This window comes from Bidens hawaiensis, unplaced genomic scaffold (genome assembly GCF_021521415.1).
Source record: "Bidens hawaiensis isolate Kalapana, Puna unplaced genomic scaffold, B.hawaiensis_p1.1 tig00004682_1, whole genome shotgun sequence".
Taxonomy (NCBI): Eukaryota; Viridiplantae; Streptophyta; class Magnoliopsida; order Asterales; family Asteraceae; genus Bidens; species Bidens hawaiensis.
In genome coordinates, this window is record NW_027491286.1 from 190,999 (window position 1) to 206,663 (window position 15,665).

Below are 15,665 nucleotides of genomic sequence, written 5' to 3' on the forward strand. Positions count from 1 at the left end.
TCTCGGTGATACGGGTTTATAGTGTTAACCAACTGGTCTGGGTCTTCTATTTGTTAAAGTTATGGTTTCCATTCTTTAAATATAGTAACAGTTTAAATGATTTTGATAATAATGTTAATAATAGTTATTGGACCAAAACAAAAACACATGACCCGGGTTTCGAACCCGGGTATCATGGTTATGATGTACGGGTTTAACCAGTTGGACTACAAGATCAATTCATCTTGGGTATAAGAAAATATATATATATGTGTAGTATTTCAGATTCATCTTCTTCATCATAAGAACATGAACCCTAATATTTCAATTGAGGAATCTGGTTCATGTTCGTTTTAATTAGTTTAGGGGTTTTGTTTATTGGTTTAACGACATTAAAAAGCATATATCAATTACCTTTAGATGTTAAGATTTGGCCGAAACCCAGTTGCCGGAAAAGAATTTTATAAGAATTCCCAATTACAGATTACTCAGTGTATTAGAGGGGGATTGAGAGGAATGAGCGGTTGTAATGAAGCTTGGGCATCTATTTATACTACGGGGTGGAGCGTATACGCGATATTTGCATTAATGGTGAATCCGTGATTTCCGGCGACGATTACGGGTTTATTTACGGCGAATAAACGCAATTAACTTGTTGGTTAATGTTTTATATTGACGGAGAAACGCGTTTACATGTTTATTCGGTTAAAACGATGAAGTTTGGTGGTGTTTGGGTTACCTCCGGCGCCGATTCCGGCGGCCGGAGGGTGGCCAGAAAAACGGGGCAGGAAGGGGGGGGGGGCGGGTAGGGTTTGGGTTAATTTAATAATATAATTTAAATATTATTTACACTTTAGACCCTGCAGTTTCATAAACATTTTAAATGATGTTTAATATCTTTTAAGCTATAATATGTTTTTAGAGTTTACACTTTTTGCCCAAACTTTATATTATAAGGTCTTCGGTTTTGGATTATTTACGCGTTTTACTCGCGCGGTTCGGTTAACATTAAGGTTCGGGAATTTATAACAACGAACAACGAATAAAGAACATTAAATGTCGGGAATCACTTTATTAAAATATATTTAATACATCGAAACAACCCAACGGGTCGGGTTTACAATACGAACACGAAACAAAAAAATTGACGAATGTCACAGGTCTCTAAGACCACATCCTAGTGAACTAACCAAATGGACCAGCTTGCTTGTTGATATGAGAATAGAAACAATTTTATTTAAACAAATACCCATGTTCATATTTATTCTTCAAACCCTAGCTTTTCAATTTTGTAAATCCGTTCTATGTACGAAGAAATTAGGTTAGAGGTTTTGATTTGCTACTAAAAACGATTCAAATATATATAATAATTACTTGGAAACGAAATAGATTGAGGGGTAATGGAGGTTGGCCGGAATCCTAACTTGGACGATCAATTACACGATTACAAAGGGTTTTTAAATAGAATTGAAGTTAGTAGTAGTAGTAAGTTTAGATGTTGTGTTAAGTCCTTTATATAGCTTCAATTGGGGCTCATAGGGTTAAATGATCATTATTGGGTTTTAAATTTATTTCAGACGGGTTACGGAATTTAAGCACTCATTATTTCATGTTAATACGAATTATTGACGATGATTATGTAATTCCATTATAGTCTACAGGTTGCATGAGTCTTTAATTGAGTTGTAACGGGTTTGGAGCTCCCCGAAGATTAAAGTATTATTACAAATCAGTCCTTGAATTTTGGAATATGTTAAAAATGTAATAAAAGTTATAACATTTGGATAGTTTTCATATTATGCCCTTATAGTTGCAAATTGTTTAAACCTTTAAAAATTTAAACCTTGGAGTTTCGTTAATTGAACAAAATGAATAGAAAGCGAACGACGATATCATCATGAACATTGTATTAGTGATAAACGATAAATAAGAATATGTTGAAACGACAAAATGGGTTTTTTAATGAATACAAATATAAATAAAAAAATGACGAATGTCATAGTGGTGGTGGTGGTGGGTGTTAATGGTAGTGGGATAGTAGTGGAGGTGATGTAGAGTGAAAGAGGGAATGGAATGAAATAAAAACATGGGGTATGGGATGGAATGAAATTGAAGTGTTTTAGGTGGAATGAAATGGACGAAGTAGTAGATGATTCCATCCCATTAACCAACCAAACACACTTTATTTCATTCCCTCACAATGGGCCATTTTATTTCGTCCTTTATTCCTGCATACCAAACGCTACTCTAAATCCATTCCATTCACACCCCTTGTTTTTTTCATTCCATCCCCTCATTCACCCTACATCACCTCCACCACCCTCTCACCACCACCGTAGTCGTCACCCACCACCACTAACCACCGCCACCACCGATCGCCGCCACCGCATCCTACCTACCACGACCTGTCACCACCGCCCCTATCACCATTACCCCCTGGTCGTACCACGTGTCACCGCCAACCACAATCATCGACCGCAACCGCCCACCACCACCAATCATCGCCTATCGCCAACCACCACCACCACCACTAACCACCATAACCGTCGTCACCCATCACCATCGCAACCCACCCACCACGACCAACCACCACCATCGCCATCACCACTACCGGCCCGCTATCATCACTACCGCAGACCACCACCATTGCTCGCCATCGCCATAACATGTGTCACCGCCAATCACAATCACCTACTGCCACCACCAACCACGCCAATCACCGCCTGCCATTCATCAGCGCCACCCACCACCATCACCGTTACTCGCCACTAGTTTTATTTTATTCATTTAGCTTGTCCCGCCTTAAAAGCAACACAAAGTATTAATTCATTCCTATGTGAATCAAACAAGACAATGGAATGGTAATGATTCATTTCATTCTATTACCTCGTTCATTTTATTCCCGCTTTTATTTCATTATCCCCATACCAAACAGACTATAAATATTTGTTTTATAAGCATATGTTGCCTTGTATGTTTCCCGTTGTAATGTTAATGATATATCAAGTTAAAGCTATGCTTTTGATATATGCCCCTGGCCATGAGGCATTGAGGCCTCTCAGGTTTTGAGGTCTTACACTATACGTTAACTTACATAACCATAGAATAGAGTATATTACTTGCAACACTAAAGTTTTATTTTTTCATTTTAATTAGTCGTTTCCATCTCATATTCTTCGTACCATTTTTTAATCATCTACATCACATGTAATGGAGTTAAATACGTAACTTAAGTCATTATCTCAACTTAAATATAAACTAGGAAGATTCCCCGCGCGTTGCGCCGGGTTGATGTATTAACAGTCGTACCCGTACAACTTATCAAATCGTGCAGTGCTTCTGTAAGTCGAGGTGAATTCGATCAGTGTCGGGTTACGAAACCAATAATAACCCCCCACCCCACCTGAAAAAAAATTAAAAATTTAACTTTGTTAACGCAAAAAACCAGCAAATTAACATAAGAAAACAAAACATGCGTTGCGGTTACGAACCGATAACACTTTGGTTGGTATCTAGTTACGAAGCTCAAAAATAAAGCAAATCATAAATACGCCCACATCCAAATACAACAATTTAACATATTTAAAATATATTAAAAATGTGGCGAACAAAAAAACAAGAGCGTTGTAGTTGCGAACTGATACGAATTCGTTGATTATGGAATCGAGGGACAAAAAAAGTGATAAACAAACATGCACGTTGCGTTTGCGAACTAACACGAATTCAGTCGAAATTGAAGTTGTCGGCACTAAATCGTACGCAGAGAACCATGTGTTGTGGTGGTGAACCGACACAAGTTCGGATGGTATCAGGTTACGACACCGAAATTAAAGCAATAAGTTAATTCATCAACACTCAAAATACATCAAATTAACATATTTACATAAAAAAGACCGTGGCGAAAAGCAAAAACATATGCGCGTTGTGGCCGTGACCTGACGCGAATTCATCTAGAATTGATGGACAAAAAAAACTCGTGGGTAAAAAACCTTAGGTTGCGATCACAAGCTGACACAAATTTGACAGGAACAATTTGACAGTATCAACAGTTAAAAAATCCCGTATTTTATGGCATAAAAAAGACCATGGCGAAAACCAAAAACATGTGGCCGTGACCTGACGCGAATTCGTCTAGATGGACAAAAAAAAACTCATGGGTAAAAAAACCTAAGGTTGCGATCGCGAGCTGACGCGAATTTGGCAGGAACAATTTGACAGTATCAACGTTAAAAAAATCCCGTATTTTACGGCATAAAAAAGACCGTGGCGAAAACCAAAAACATATGCGCATTGTGGCCGTGACCTGACGCGAATTCGTCTAGAATTGATGGACAAAAAAAAAACTCGTGGGTAAAAAAACCTTAGGTTGCGATCGCGAGCTGACGCGAATTTGGCAGGAACAATTTGACCGTATCAACGGTAAAAAAATCCCGTATTTTACGGCAGCGAATCGACACGAATTTAAAATCAAAAAACAAATACAAAGGCCGACAAACCACGTGAGACAACGTTTACGTCGCCAAACTTCTTAATTATTATATATAATATAATTAGGAATTAAAGACACTTAAATCCCCTTGCTACTACAATATCTTTATAACCATCCTAACATTCCAAAATTCAATCTTTACCTTATTGCGATATTTTGATCCAACACATTATATATGCATACCATATAAGCAAGATAATCACAAGGTATTTAATCATTTATATATTTTTATTATTGGTTTTTATTAATCCCAACTATCATCTTTAGGCAGTTGTCGATCTTAACTAACGAATTAGATTATAATGATTCCATCTTTTATCATATTTGTTCCCAACGGCCGACGACTAATAGAATGCTAACGCCGTTATTTGCAAGTCTCCGGAAAAACGTTTATGACCGGAAAAGCCACATTTTTTGCCTCGGGAAATTCAACCTGGAACACCACCACCTACTAATTAACCATCACCACCACTTGAGCACCACCAACTGATTCGGACGATGGTTCTAGGATTCCGACGACCTCAATAATTGGGGATTTTACGATGATTCTGAAAGAATCGCTGGAGAGAATGCTTATACGTGTTGAGTCCCCATGTTCATGTAATTTTTATAAGTACCGAGTCCGTACGTTTTTGTCCAAACTTCGCCACTGACAAGATGGTCGGTTTTAGGTAGGGGTGTTCAGACGAAACCGACCGAATTATCTGTACAATAGGAAGTCGATAGTTTGACTAGTTTAGTAAACATACAATCCAATTCTTGGTTTAGTTTTAAACAATTCGATAGTTCAGGCTTTGGAACTTCGAACCAACTAGCTAGTTTCTTTTATGCTTGCGATTCAAAAAGGGGTAGCGGCGCAGCTTGTTGCCCGCTTGCCTTCTGTTTCGATGTAATCCAATAAACAATTTATAATAATAAATTTAATAACTGATTAAGTTCCACTAAGTTTTATATTAAAATATGACGAGTTGAACATAATATAATTAAAATTTAAAATTAAAACCAATATTACTTAAAAAAGTAAAAAAAAATTAAAAAATAAAATACGAAGGTTAGGGTTAGGATTATGGATATTATTTGGGTTTTGGGTTTTTTGGTTTTGGCTTGAAAAAGTGAACCGATAATCGATCCATTTAAAGTCCGTATTGGCTGGGTTCGGGGTTTTTTCTAGACAAGATAATCTGATAATCCGATAACCGGCCCATTTAAGGTTTGAGAATGGGTTTTTCGGGTAAAAGATCCTGAAATAGTAGATAGCGAATAAAGACGGTGCGAACAGTATTCGTGGGTCAAAATAAAATCACCCTAAATTCACACCACCACCATAATCACCGTCGTCGTCGTCTGCGAATCCACCTGAAAATATGTCCGGTAGAGAAGTCCGGGAGTACACCAATCTTTCCGATCCCAAAGGTAATTAATTAATTCAATCGATTCTTCTTTATTTCCAGCAAACCATTTGTTTCATGTTTTGTGAATTGCAGATAAGAAATTGGGCAAGGACAAAGATAGAATCGACGATGAAGACATCACTTTCCAGCGAATGGTTGCTAAGGTTAGCGAGTCTTGTTTCTCCTCTACCTGTTTGTCTTTAGTTCACGGTTTAATTTGATGTATTTTGATTGTTAAGTGTAAATTAGGGTTTAGGCTTTAATGGGTGTACGATTTTGATAAGGATATTAGTCCTCATTGGATTAAGATGACTTGAAGCATAATTATTCGATTATTTATTCGAAACATGTTACAATTGCTATGTATGTATTAAAATAGGCATGGATAATACAATTAGCCAAAAATGTATTGATAATTTGATATGCTTATTGAAAAAAAATGATATTGTTGTTTAAAAAGAGTGAAGGACTTTAAAATGCAACCAAGTTTTATTTTTTTACAAGCGAATGCAATCAGTTTGATACTATCTTAAAAAGACACTGAAAGAAAGTTTTAATGTTTATGACTTTTTTTGCATAAGTTGGATTCCAGTTGAAACAAGAAGCATGGCTGCATTAATTGTTACAAACACATTTAGTTACACGCCTTGTAATCAGTGAATTGTTTTAAGAAAAAAGTTTGAGGAAAGAAACTTGGTGGTTTAATCTGCTCACTTTCCCGTCTCTACTCATTATGTTTAAATGTAATTCAGATTTACCAATTTTTTTGGGAGGTTATTCTGATAACATGCCCTGACAGGGATCTTGGCTTGTCCTATTGGTTGGTTAATATACACAGATGCAAGAGGTTGCTGGAGATCGTGGTGGCTACCTTCATGGGCGTGGCGGTATTTACCCCCAACCCTGAATCTAGTTGTTGGTCTTTCTTTAAGTGTGAATAAACTTATAATATAGGTTCCTTTTTATCTAATTATTTAGTAGTTACATATTCAGCTTCATATTTAAATTAAACCAATGATCTGTTTACCCTTTTTAATCTATTTGGTAGAATTACTCTCCTCTCAAGGCATGCCCCTTTTTCACAAAGTTATTATTTGATTATTATAACTTGAAACAGTAAAAGCACATTCGTATTATTATTTATTAGTCACATTCAGAAATCAGAACACACATCCAAACACCCTCTAATGGTGTTTTTAAGTTTGAATTTACAGCCTTAGACAGTGATGATCTGCTCTATCTCAAAGAGCAGATGGAAGCAGAAGAGGATGCAGAACGTTTATTACGTCGCACTGAAAAACGAGCATTTGCTGCGTTTAAAATATCCTTCTTTTTGCCATATCGTTCTATTAAAATGTGAAATTTTAAGAATTGGGCCATTGGCCTTGGAGTGTTGATGTTTTTACTGTTGGTCCAATATATAAACTGCCTCTTAATATATTGAGTAAACTCAAAATCAATACCAGGGCGAAAGGTAAATTTGAATGTTGCACTTTTTATGACGAGCCAAAAAAGTCATTGATGTAATAAAGGTGTACTCTTTTATATGTTTATTCATTGACTCCTTATAACAAAGCTGCAAGTATAGCTGATTCTTCACCAGCTTCGGTTCCATTGCCACTGCGTGTTGAGCCAAAGACAAAAACTGGAATAAGGTTATTTCTTTACTCTCTAAATTTATGATTAATTCTCTGATTATTCTGATTTTTAGTTGAAATTATATTTCCTTAACGTTTGGTTAAATAGCCTCTGCTTTTAATTATCTGATTATTTGAGTTTCATGTTAGCTGCAACAAAACTGATTATCCACAAGTGCACTATAATTGCTTAGTTACCCTCATATTACTCTATTACACAAAAACGTTTATTCTTCCCAAATATTTAATTTTTAGGGTCAGCTGTTCATAACTTGGGGCTTGTCTGGCAGCGTGTTTTGGTGGTTATTAGTGATATTAAAAGATGGTGTTTGGGTGTGCTTTTGTTGTTGTGGAGTGCTTGGTGAATTTGGTTTATTAAGGTTTTACTTGTAAACTGATCCCTAAATCATAAGTTCACCAGAATCTGTTTTGTTAAAACCACTCCTTAACCTTAAAAGTAATCAAATAATTAGAATGTTTTCACTACATTTTGATCATATATGACTTGAAAGCCAAGTTAATTAACTTTTCAAAGACTTCAAAGCTAAAACATCTAATTCTGACTATTACAAGTACGAAGCACATCCAAACACCATCACATCACATAATCACTTTTAAAACGCACATTCAAACACCCCTAACAGTTGATTTTTTGAAGTACGCAAAGAAATGTGTGTGACATAATGTTTATTACAGACAACAAGATCTACTGAAAAGTGTGGTGGAAGTCAAACCAAAGCGACCAAAGGTTTCAACACAGTCTACTGGTAATGTGCCCACAGAAACGAAGGTGCAGGTTAACACACAAGATAAAAACCCGCCGGTAGTTCAAGCCAACCCTATAAAAAGCTTGCTTGCAGCGTATGCGAGTTCAGATGATGATGAAGATTGAACAAGGGTATAAGTGGTTTGTTGATGAAGCATTAACTAATATATGTGCTTTGTATGTGTGGTTAGACAACCAGGATTCTGTATTATGTCTAGAAGTTTTATAATTTTTAACTATGGAAATTTAGGTTGATTTTGTAGTATTATTTGTTGATGATTATTGTGGTTCATGATGTTCGCAGACGATATTGTGTTAGTGGTTGAGAGAAAACAAGATCTTAACATGAGACTAGAAGAGTGGCGAACAGCCTTAGAGAGAAAAGGTTTAAGGATTAGCTGCTCTAAAACGGAGTATCTACATTGTGATTTTGGTGGAGCAAATGACAATGAGGACATCCAGATCACCATTGAAGGGCAAGTAGCTCCATAGGTAACGAAGTTCAAGTATCTAGGATCGTTTGTCCAGAGCGATGGGGAGTTAGACAGTGATGTGACCCATCGACTTTAGGTAGGATGGTGTAGATGGAGAGCAGCCACAGGTGTATTGTGCGATAGGAGATTCCCAACTAAACTAAAGGGAAAGTTCTATAGGGTCGCAGTTAGACCTGCAATGTTATATGGAACAGATTGTTGGGCCATCAAGAAGGCACAAGCACGAAAGATGGAGGTAGCAGAGATGAAAATGCTACGCTGGATGTGTGGGCACACAAGGTTAGACCGAATAAGAAACGGTGTGTTTCGGGAGAGATTAGGGGTAGCTAACATATCAGACAAAATAAGAGAGTGGAGATTGAGATGGTTTGGACATGTGAAGAGAAGACACACAACGAATCCTGTTAGATCCGTAGAAAACATTACTATAGAGGGGAGAAGAGGTAGTGGTCGATCTAAATTGACTTGGGATGAGAGGATTATGCATGATTTGCTAGAACTAAACCTCTCTGGAGACATGGTTGATAATAGGAATTTTTGGAGACGTAGAATTAAGGTTAATGACTTCTAGGGAGAAAGCAATACCTTAGGGGCTTCTCTTTACCTTTATTTTGGTCACACGTCACTATGTAGTTTTCTTTTTGTATGCTATGCTTATTATTATTATTATTATCCCAATATATCTATATACCATTATCATTATAATACTAAGTGTTATCATTAATTATATCACTGTTGAACTTTGATTGCCTATTATATCTTCACATACATATGATTTTTAGAGCTAGGGGTCTTTCTGGAAGCCACCTCTCTATACTATTGGATAGAGGTACGGTGTGCCTACATCCCACCTTCCTCAGACCCTACTTATAGCTCTGCTATTGGTGGGATTTTTCACTGGGTATGATTGATTGATTTGTTGATGATTATTGATTTTAGTCTAAAACTAAATACATTTATGTGAATGGTATTTTGATCTGGCAAGGATGTGTCAGCTAAGTAGAGTCAGGGGGTGTGTAAAACTTGATTATGGTTGGAAACAATTTGCTTTCTTTAATTTTAAACAATAGAAATAATCTAGTCACAGAATTACGCTTCAGCATTTAACCTAAAATTTGAAGCTGTATGTTGGCAGCAGACCCAATAGCTTACGAAGTTCCAAAGCCGCTACCCACCATTAGTTTTACTATCGAACTTTTAAGTCATTGTCGACCTTCAAAATCACTAACAAACTGCGGTAACACTTTAAAAGATTGTTAAACAAGTAACATTTTTGATGTGGTGTTTCTTGTGAATTCTCATTTGGTTTACAAGTAAATCCTGATTTCCCAAATGGTTTGATGACACAAAATGCGCTATTTGGTGTGGTGGTTCTAATATTTTTGTTTTGGCCCTTTTTGAGTCGGGTTTGAGTTTAAAACATGAACGCTAGGGGTGAAAAAAAAGTTGATCCAGTAGGCCGAATCGTGAAGACCCGAGCTTGTGAAAAAGCATAATCAAGGGTTGTAATTAATTTTTTGCACTTCTTGCTATAAAACCACTTCACACATGAACCCCCCCCCCACCACCCACACACACACACACACACACACACATATATATATATATATATATATTTTAGATTTAGGATCTAGTGGTTGAGATTAGTAGTTTTCAAAATACCAAATAGTTTCTTAACAAATAGTTTTTTTAACAACTCATGTTTTATATATTATTATTTATAATTATATTATTATTATTATTATTATTATTATTATTATTATTTATGTAAGTAATTGGTGTTATTGATGTAAATACAAGTGAAAGACAAATGCTAATTGTGGCATATGGTTTTTGTAATCAGGGTAAGGACATTATTAGTGGCTTCATTAACCACCCCTTTCTATTTTTTTATGTAATTTGCTATACAGACATGTTTCAATATGCAATTTGGGCGGTCAGTTGTTCGTGCAGATTGCCAAACACTGTGAAAAGCCTTTGTCATGGTATGCCATTTTAACTTAAATAATTAATTATGTACAGTTGTTTAGATACCATTGATAACTATACATCTACTTGGAACATATTTGTATATATTATTCAATTATTGCACTAGCCATAATCTATAACAAGAATGAATAATTGTTGGCGTTGCTAAAAAGGTTAATTCGTAATCGAGTTAACGACTTCATATATTAGTCTTACACCTTACTCCCGTTGCTACTTGACTTGTGGAAGACGACTTACTTTACTTAGTATATTTATTTATTACTAACAATTAAATTTTTTTATAAATATTTACAATTATATTATGTTGTTACTATTTTTTGTTAAATATATTCTACTTTCTATCCAGTGAAGGTCTTTTGAATGCAACTGTCTCCTTTTGTTTTCCTTTACATTGACATGCAACTTATAATCTACATAAACATAACCTCCAATTAGTGATATTGGAGCTTAAATAATGGGATACTTGGATGCAGGTGGTTATCAAAACGAGTGAACACATTTCTACGCTTCTGAAATCGTTAATTGTTAATAACGTTAACGATACAATTCTATCATTATTTCTCGTCATTCATGCTTGCTATTAACTTTTATCCATGCTACTACATCTGAAAATACCTATATACCTAAAATACTTAAACATGTGTGTGAGTGAAAGAAAATTTTCTAACGCTTTACCATATGAAAATACCTCTTTGTTGCTAAACAAATTGAATTTGATCGAGCAACACTTTTTACTACCGTATCGTCTATAAATGTTTTGTATTTCTATTTATTGACCTTATTTAAGATTGCAAGCTTCCAAATTTCACGTGTAAAAAAAATTTATACCGAAGGTCACTACTAAGATTAAACCATACTTATATTTTTTCCATATGAACCACATAGGAAGAACCCACCGCCCACGCCATAAAGACATCCACAAACCTCTACTGACACGAACCACAATGTTATGGTTTTTGCAGCAAAAGGAAGCACCAATTCACATTTTTTAGAAAGTAAAGAAATATTGAAGCAACAACATAAATAGAAATTATATTCTGAACAAATTGCTTAGAAATATTGAAACACAATTGTTCAGAAATATTGAAGCTCCAATTCCCTTGATCTTTGTATGACTTAACTATGGGTGAGAACCATGATTGCAGTGAGGGTTAGGTTTTATTATGGTTATGTAATTAAATAAAAAGAGAAAAAAGAAAAGGCGGAGGAGGTGGATTAGTTGTAATTAAAAATAATTAAATGAAACCAACTTGAATACATAGAAAACAAAGATGGTAAATAACATTGATTTCAATAAAACCTTAACAAGTTCTAATATATTCTTGATAGTCACAGCGGTTATATAGTAATGCGATTTGGAGTTGATTAGAAACTTTTTGAAAGCAAATGTTAACAATGCCCTTGTTTTAATCCATTCGTGATAATCATAATAATAAAGTTCAACGGTTTATTTTTCTCAGCGTCTGCTCAATGTCATTCTTGGACGCATTTCCACTCCCAGCAATTACGATACTTCTTTTAGCACCCGTAGATATCAACTCAGCTGAGACATCAAGAATACCATTGGCATCTATGCTAAAGCAAACCTTCATTTTTTTCTTTACCTGCAGGGGCTGGTGGAATACCATAAAGGGTGAATTCATCAAAAAAGAGGTTGTCTTCCACTTTACCACACTCACCCTGATAGACATCCACAGTCATAGATGCTTGGTTGTCGCAAATTGTATGATAAAAACACTCCTTAATTGCGGGTATTGGCGTGTTCCCTGGGATTATGACACTCATAATTCCTCTTACAATCCTGGTACCCAAGGACAAAGGGGTGACATCTAAAAGTATCATATCCTTCACAGCTTTATTGCCATTGCCACTTATGTTTGCAGCCAGCACTGCTGCCCCATAAGCAACAGCTTCATCAGCATTAATGCTCTTGCAAAGTGGTTTCAAGTCAAAAAACTCACCCAACATTTGTTGTACCTTAGGAATTCTAGTCGACCCACCAACAAGGACTACATCATCCACATTATTTTTGTGCATATTCCCGTCTCTTAAACAATTTTCAATATGCTCGAGGCACTTTTTAAAAATACCAGCATTCAGATCCTCAAATTTTGCCCGGGTGACCTTCATCGAAAAATCAGTTCCATCATACAAGCAATCAATGTCAATAGAAGTTTCAGCTGTTGATGACAGATCCCTCTTTGCTTTCTCACACGCAACTTTCAATCTCCCCATTGCTCTGGCATTTTTGCTAATATCCTTCCTTTGTCTTCTCTTAAACTCTTGTACACAATGATCAACCATGGCCTTATCAAAATCCTCTCCACCCAAATGAGTGTCACCGCCCACGGCTTTAACAGTTATGGTTCCATCCCTGCTGATAGTGAGAAGTGACACATCAAATGTCCCTCCACCTAAATCAAAAACAAAAACGTTTTTGTGTCGTGGGTGGTTTGGGTCTGAAATCTTGTCTAGACCGTACGCAATTGCAGCTGCTGTGGGCTCACTGATCAAGCGCATGACATTGAGACCTGCCAGTGTACCAGCATCCTTTGTCGCCTGTCGTTGTTTGTCACTGAAATATGCAGGGACCGTAATCACTGCATCTCTCACAGCTGTACCAAGGTACGCTTCAGCAGCCTCTTTCAACTTCTTTAGAATCATGGAAGATATTTCTTCAGCTGAAAACTTCTTGTTTGTATCCATGTGTTCGAGTACAATCACTGGCTTATCGTTAGATTCTTCGATCACCTTAAAAGGCCATGATTCTATGTCTATTTGCAGCCTGATATTACTGAATCTGCCCCCCATTAAGCGCTTAACATCTGAAATTTACCATAAACGAAAGAACTTAATTAATTATTCAACATATTTATATGCTCAATAAAGGATAAATCTACAATTATCTTGTGTGACAAGTAGCAAAGTTGTTCACGAGTACAACTCACCGAAAACTGTGTTGGTGGGGTTCCTGGTGATTTGGTTTCTAGCGCCCTCACCGACTAAAAGGTGTGTGTTGTTGTCAAGAGCCACACATGATGGGGTGATCTTGTTTCCCTGTTCATTAGTAAAGATCTCAACATGGTTGTGTTGATCAAACCAGGCAGCAACACACGAGTATGTTGTTCCAAGATCAATACCTATGGGAGTTGTTTTCACAGTTCTTGACATCGTGGAATACGTGCGGAGCTATACATACACAAAGATTCTCAATCAATCAATTATCCATCGTAAAATACCACTCACAGAGTAGGGTCCGGGAGCGTTTAAATGGAAACACACATTACCCCTATCCAAAGGAATAGAGAGGCGGCTTTTAGTAAGACCCCCCGCTCCAAGGGTAACAATCATAAGGTAAATAAACACATACAAGCAGATATAAAACATAGCACTTAACAACACATACACAACTGTCAGAAGTGGGAGTAGCAAAAGATAAATAAACAGGGAAGCAAACAAAAACACGTATAAACGAAAAACTAAAGAATTTTCATACTCTAAACCCCCCACCTTGAAGCATGCCTAATGCCTAATGTACATACGATCTCCTATAATAAATCCTTAATGTACATACACAGAAGTTTTAGTATTAACTTTATTTTTTTTAATGGAAAGTCTTTTTTTTAATAGTGTACGAAATTACCCCCAATAACATGGCACGTGATGTTAACCGTCCATAATAATTTTGACGCTATTAACTAATCTCAAAAACACCATCAAGAAGACTATTGGAAAAACCTCATTGAGTCAGATTTCGAACATAAGACGTCAAGGTTCCCAAAGTCTTAACTATCATCCCCATCATGCCGTTCGACCAGAAATGAAAATAAAGAAAAAAATAAAATAAAACCAGCTTGAGTCAAATTTCGAAAAATAAAATAAAATCCCGGATAGTCATCTTCTGGTTTTATCAGTTAATACGATCTGCCAAGCAAAACGTTTAGAAAACTAATAAAGTCGATTTAAAACCCAAACAATAATCAAGTAAAATGGTCGATGTTAGCTTACTGTATAAGCCGAACGCCGATGAAACTAATCTCAAACGGTACGAATGACGACGAGTTTTTTACCAAACTAGTGTAGTTGGTAAAATTATTGACCAAAATAGTGTACTTTAAAACTTAATTACCAAAATGGGTATTTTAGTGGGACCCACCACCCACTTCATCTTCTTCCCTAAACCCATTTTCCCTCTCTCTACCTTGACCATCACCAACTCCGATCATTAACATCTTTTAGTTTGTTTAATAGCTGGATTTCTGACCCAATTGCCTGCTTCATCATTAACACCATCACTTTCTTTCCGCGCGCTTTCTTTTCCGTTTTCATTAACCACACCTAACTAGCTAGCTTCATTCAAATCACTCCTCCACAAGATTTAACAAAAACCACACACCAACCATGACTCCGGTGGTGGTGACACCTACCTCTAACTACACAGCCGGTCAGTTTGGTGACACAACTTACAGAAAAGCCTTTGTTGGTGGGTTGGTTTGGGAGACACAAAAAGATATCATGAAAACGTACTTTTAAAACGTAGATCGAGATAGTTACCTGTTAATTATCAAAACAAGTATAATACAAATACGTAGATCAAGATAGTTACCTGTTTGGAGAACTTCGGTGATGGACTGACGGCGGCTAACAGAGTATGATGCGTGCTATATCTTATTCATGCCAGGGCACCATCATTATCGTAAGGACCACAACATGTCACCATCATGAAGAAAACCTCCCGAAACTCAAAGACAATAAAGACAAGGCCGAAGAAAAGGGAAAAAACCGCCTCATGGCCTAACACACCTCATAAAGTCCAGCGCTCCACCTAAACGCTTGCGCGCCCAGGAGCAACGCTGGACTTGGGGGGCTTGTAGGTGTATGGTACTAAACCCGGTTTTACGACCCTAAATTTATTATGTT

General features: G+C 36.5%; 1 long non-coding RNA gene and 1 pseudogene across 2 annotated transcripts; one reads left to right on the top strand and one right to left on the bottom strand.

The window, feature by feature from the left end:
- The first annotated feature begins 5,805 nt into the window (after positions 1-5,805).
- Positions 5,806-8,541, top strand: LOC143627402 (uncharacterized). Its single transcript, XR_013152591.1, has 5 exons — positions 5,806-5,881; positions 5,953-6,023; positions 6,659-6,746; positions 7,074-7,514; positions 8,193-8,541. It is a non-coding gene; the product is annotated as an uncharacterized LOC143627402 (long non-coding RNA).
- A 3,635-nt stretch (positions 8,542-12,176) lies between these two features.
- LOC143627403 (heat shock cognate 70 kDa protein-like) lies at positions 12,177-13,952 on the bottom strand (annotated as a pseudogene). The gene is made up of 2 exons (XR_013152592.1): positions 13,694-13,952; positions 12,177-13,570 (listed from the first exon to the last, which is right to left on the bottom strand). The product of XR_013152592.1 is annotated as a heat shock cognate 70 kDa protein-like (transcript).
- Between the last annotated feature and the right edge of the window lie 1,713 nt (positions 13,953-15,665).